General features: G+C 43.6%; 1 pseudogene; it reads left to right on the forward strand.

Moving 5' to 3' along the window:
• The first annotated feature begins 422 nt into the window (after nucleotides 1-422).
• Nucleotides 423-5172, forward strand: LOC145713677 (serine/arginine repetitive matrix protein 1 pseudogene; annotated as a pseudogene).
• Nucleotides 5173-5521: the final 349 nt, after the last annotated feature.

Below are 5521 nucleotides of genomic sequence, written 5' to 3' on the forward strand. Positions count from 1 at the left end.
CTCTCTCTCCCTCTGCCCCTCTCCCCTGCCTGTGTGTTCTCTCTCTCTCTCTCTCTCTGAAAAATAAATTAAGAAGAAAGAAAGTCAATTGCGACAAATTACTTTCATAATTTCACCCCACTGAGTCCAGCCTGGTTAATAAGCTAGTTATATAAATTTCATACCACAGTTTTCCTGGTGTCAGAGCTTCGTTCTCCCCTAGTATCCAGTTTGGGATGTGATTGCTGTTACCTCTAAATCTGTCTGTCTCCTAGGAGGCCATACAGTGATCCCAGTGATGCTTCCAGTGGATTGCCACTCATTTGGATGAACTTTCACAGGGTTTGTTGGTTAGTTCATTTGTTTCTCCTCAATGGTGGGAACTCTTTATTCTGTGAACCCATTTTTGATTTGGGGGTATATTTAAAAGTGACCCAACCAAACCACTGAATCAGGTAGGTAATAATGTCCTCAGCCCAAGATATTTTTTATTTTATTTATTTTTTATTTTTTTAATGTTTATTTATTTTTGAAGGAGAGAGAGACAGAGTGTGAGTGGGGGAGGGGCAGAGAGCACGAGACACAGAATCTGAAGCAGGCTCCAGGCTCTGAGCTGTCAGCACAGAGCTTGATGTGGGGCTCAAACTCACAGACCACAAGATCATGACCTGAGCCACAGTTGGACGCTTAACCGACTGAGCCACCCAGGCGCCCCCATTTTAAAGTAAAGTTATAAGAAAAATGTCTTCATTTAGCTGGATGACTGCCTCTACAAGCAAAAAGAATTCTGGACATATTTTGAGCAATGGCAGGATCTTTAGGATGAAGTGAATATTTGTATATGTCTAAGTTCTGCTGTGTTTATTTTCTGGGCGTCATGTATCTTGAATTGTCGATTGCACTACTATTTGTAGATAACTCATGAAGGCTCTGAAGATGAGAGGGGATCCCCTGGTGCTGGGTACTGGCAGTGATGCCAGAAGAAGAATAGCAAAGTATTCAAGGCAAAGAGCCTCACACCAGGTTCTGTATCAGGTAGCCTCTGTTAGTTATGAAATTGCCAAAACCAGACATTCGGAAAACTGTTACACTTATGCTATTGGAACACATAAAATATCACCCCGTTCCCACCCCCATCACATATACTTGTATTTCAAAATACAGAAAAACTTCACAGAAAGCACAACTGACATTTGATTCACTAATTAACAAAATGGGATTTAGGCTGGAAATCATTTTTAGCAAGCATAGAGCATAAGCCTCAGCAAACCAGCTGCCTTGTGCTCTGAGGGCCAGAAGGAGCGGGAAGAATTTGATGAGCTGACAGCTGGTTGCTTTCGCCAGTCTTTCCCATGGAGGACCTAGAAGATCTAAACATGACCCATCTTATTATGGCCTTCAAATATCAGCCCAATATATACACAAGTTAAAAACATATACAAGCATGCACCTCTACCCTGACTACATAAAGTTTACATTAGGGTGGATCCAATAGCTGAGATCGAGGGTATGCATCTACTAGAAAAAGAAAATAGGCATGGGGGAAAGAAGACAGTACAAATTTTTAATATCTCAGTCTTAGTTTGGAGCTTGGGGTATGAAAACTCTGACATCACAATAAGAAAAATCAATACAGAGGCAGCAAGATGGACACGGGATTCTGGAACAAGTGCAGAAAAGGCCAGTCGGTTCAGCACAAACAGAAGAAGGTACTGAAGCAGCTGAAATTTGCAGCATGCCTGGAAAAAAAGGTGGATATGAGCAAAGTAAATTTGGAGGTTATAAAGCCTTGGGTAACAAAACGAGTAATAGAAATCCGTGGGTTTGAGGATGATGTTGTGATTGAGTGTATATTCAATGAGCTGGAAGTGAAGAATCCAGTCTCAAAAATAATGCAAATCAACCTGACTGGGCTTTTGAATGGAAAAAATGCCAGAGAATTTATGGGAGAACTGTGGCCCCAGCTCTTAAGTGCACGAGAAAACATTGCTGGAATCCCTTCTGCTTCTCTAGAACTGAAGAAAGAAGAAATAAAACAGAGACAAATTAAAGAAGAAAAGTTGGCATCTTTGAAAAAGCAAGATGAATACAAGGATAAGAGGGTTAAGGAAGAAAAAGAAAGCAGCAGAGAAAAAAAGGGAGAGGTCTGGAAGCCCAAGAAGATGCAAATTCAGGTGTCCTTCCCCTAGAAGATGAGTTTCCCCTGTCAGGAGAGAGAGAAAGCGCAGTTATTCTCAGTGTCCCCACCACAGAACCAAGAGCCAGAGTCCTTCCCCTGCTCCAGAAAAGAAGGAAAAAACTCCAGAGCTCCCAGAACCATCAGTGAAAGTAAAAGGACCTTCAGTACAAGAGGCCATTTCTACTAGTGACATCCTGAAAGTTCCCAAACCTGAACCTGTACCAGAGTCTAAAGAATCTTCTCTGGAGAAAAACTCCAAAAAAGAAAGAGAAGGAGAAACCTGACCAAGATCTCAGTCACATTCAAAATCAAGATCCCAGACACCGTCTGCTCTCCTTCTCATACTCAACCTAGACGGTGTCATAGATCCCGATCAGGATCAAACTCACCTCGAAGGTGGCCATCTCCTCGAAGAAGAACTCCACCAAGAGGAATGCCGCCTCCACCCAGGTATAGGAGGAGTAGATCTCCAGTGAGGCGAAGGCGTTCGTTCATCAGCATCCTTGTCTGGAAGTAGTTCATCATACTCTTCATCTGGTTTCTGGTCACCGCCAAAGAATCCTCCTGAGAGGACATCCAGCCCCCCTCAAAAAAGTGGTAGGCTATCTCCTTCAGCAAGTCCTCTGAGGGGAAGGCATAGGCCATCACCTCCAGCAACTCCACCGCCTAAAACTCATCATTCCCAAACACCTCAGCAGTCAAACCGTACAAGAAAAAGTCCTGGTTCTGTCTCTCCAGGGAGAACTTCAGCGACAAAACACAAAGGTACCAAGAAAAAAGACTCCCCTTCAGCAGCACCTAAGCCTAGAAAAGTAGAGTTACCTGAATTGGAGGAAAATAAAGGTGGCCAAATAGCTGTAGCAGATTCTGTGCAGCAGAAACATCAGTACAGATGACAGAACCAGCAGTATTCATCTGATTCTCGTTCCTCTTCTTCCTCAGAAGATGAGTGACCCAAGAGGGCCCATGTGAAGAATAGTGAGGTAGGCAGGTGGTGGAGACATCCCCCTTCTGGGAGTACCTCTCCATCACCTTGAAAGCACCAGAAAGAGACTTCTCCTCGTGGTAGATGGAGGGGGAGCCCCTTCCCACCATCCACCAGAAGGCTCCGTTCTCCTTCTCCTGCCCCTCCTCTTCATAGGCGCAGGTCTCCCACGCTGCCACCTCGACGAAGGACTCCTTTTCTCCACCCACCCCCCCACCATCGGCACTCACCTTCCCCAAGAAGATACTCTCCTCCAGTACCGCAGAGATACTCTCCTTCTCTGCCTCCAAAGGGAAAAATGGCTTCTCCCCCTCCCCTCTTAAATGCAGGAAATTGCCGTCTTCACCACCAAACTGTCAGGTCTCCCATTCTCCACCTCCCGAAGAAGCTCCCCAGTCACCAAGAGACAGTCGCCTTCATTATCATAAAAGCATAGGAAAGTGTCTTCCCTGAGCTAATCTACCTCGGAGTCCCAGTCACCACAACCAAACAAATGGCATTCGTCCTCACCATGGCCTCGAGCTCCTCAGACTTCCTCAAGTCCTCCACCCATTCAAAGAGGAGCATCATCATCAGCCCAAAGAAGGCAGTCCCCGTCTCCACATATGAGGCCCATTAGCGTCTCCAGAACTCTGAAAAACCAAAAAGACAAAAAAGGCTCCCTCACCAAGTCCTCAGTCTGTAAGGAAGGTCTCACCCTCCTGATTTGTCTCAAGATCTCCCGAGCCAGCAGTTAAAAAACCCCAGCACCTCAGTCTCCTGTCCAGTCTCAGTCACCCTCTACCAACTGGTCACCAGCAGTACCGGTCAAAAAGGCTAAAAGCCCAACACCAAGCCCATCTCTGGCGAGGAACTCGGACCCCGAAGGAGGTGGAAAGAAAAAGAAGAAAAAGAGGGACAAGAAACATAAGAAGGATAAGCACAAGAAGCACAAAACACAGGAAGGAAAAGGCCGTGGCCTCAGCCCCTGCAGCCATTGCTGCTCCCACAACCACAACAGCACAGCAGGAATCAGAGGCAGAGCCTGAGCCTAAGAAGGAGACCAAAAGTGAGCCCAAAGACAACCTCGACGACTTAGAAAACCGCCTGCGCGAAAAGGTGCTAGGTCGATGCAGAAGGCTCAAGTGTCCCCACAGTCTTAGGTGGGAATGTGTGTCACGATGTACATTTTATTCGGTTTGTATGCAATTCAGTTTCAAAATTGCTAGAGTGTGTTTGAGCTTTAAACTATATACATTTGTTGTAATAATTGCTAGATTGAAGTTCACTGTATAAAAAAAGGGCACAGATTTACACTGTGAATAGTGTCCACAGTGTGTTAGTGACATTCTTTTGTTGGACAGCTGACATAAATTCATTTACAGTGAAATATTTTAGCCAAAAAAAAATCCCCTTTTTTAAAAATGGGGTTTAAATATTGTTGGCATCCTTATGGTTAAAGGCCTTGGCTATTCCCAGAGGTTTTTCTTTCTTTTCATTTTTTTTCTTTATTTTTTTCTTATTTGAATCTTAGCACCCATTTAAGTTATAATGCTTCCAACCTTATATGGTTTGCAGGCTAGCCCAGACCACTGTTGAACTACCACAGAAGTATAAACTATTTTAATGCCACAATCTTTCCTGTTGCCTGTGGAGTCCCCGGTGAAATGAATCCGGATTTGAGCTCTAGGATGAGACAGAAAATGAAAGCATGTTGTTTGCCAGGACACTGGGTTTATATGGATGTGTTACAAGTTGGTTTGGAACACTGCAATTTCATTCTATTCTGTTGTGGGTTTTTTTTGTAAAGGCAATTAACTAGTTCCAGGAAGGATCCTTCAGTTATATAAAAGTTTGTTTTATGAAATGTCACAGCTCCATTCATAATTTTGTCTTGTTCTTCCAACTGGTATATACAACTTTCAGAGCTCTCATATTTGGAAGGCTGGAAGGGCCCAGACTGAAACAGTGTGCTGTTTTCACTGTTTCTGTTTTGTTTTGTTTTGTTGTTGTTGTTGTTTTTAAACTAAAGCTATATAAAGCTTGTGGATTAAACAGAGTAAATTTCTAAATTAAAAAAAGAAGAAAAATCGATACAGTTCTATTTTCTTTTACAAAGCAAACAGCAAGCAACAGAGCAACTGTGTTTGGCCTGGCACAGAGTTGAACACTGCAGGGAATAGAGAAATGAATGAGACAGGGACTGTGGCCCTGAAAAACTCACACTGCAGAGAGGGAAGTAGACACATAAATAATTACAGAATAGTGTGATACATGGACGAATGGCCCCATAATAGCAGTTGTCACTACTATATTTAGTAAGGAATTAGTGGGGCCATGTTGTAGATACACCATTGACATCACCATCTCATAACTAAGATTGTTCTATTTTGTGTCTA

Source organism: Panthera onca, chromosome X, assembly GCF_046562875.1.
Source record: "Panthera onca isolate mPanOnc1 chromosome X, mPanOnc1 haplotype 2, whole genome shotgun sequence".
Lineage (NCBI taxonomy): Eukaryota > Metazoa > Chordata > Mammalia > Carnivora > Felidae > Panthera > Panthera onca.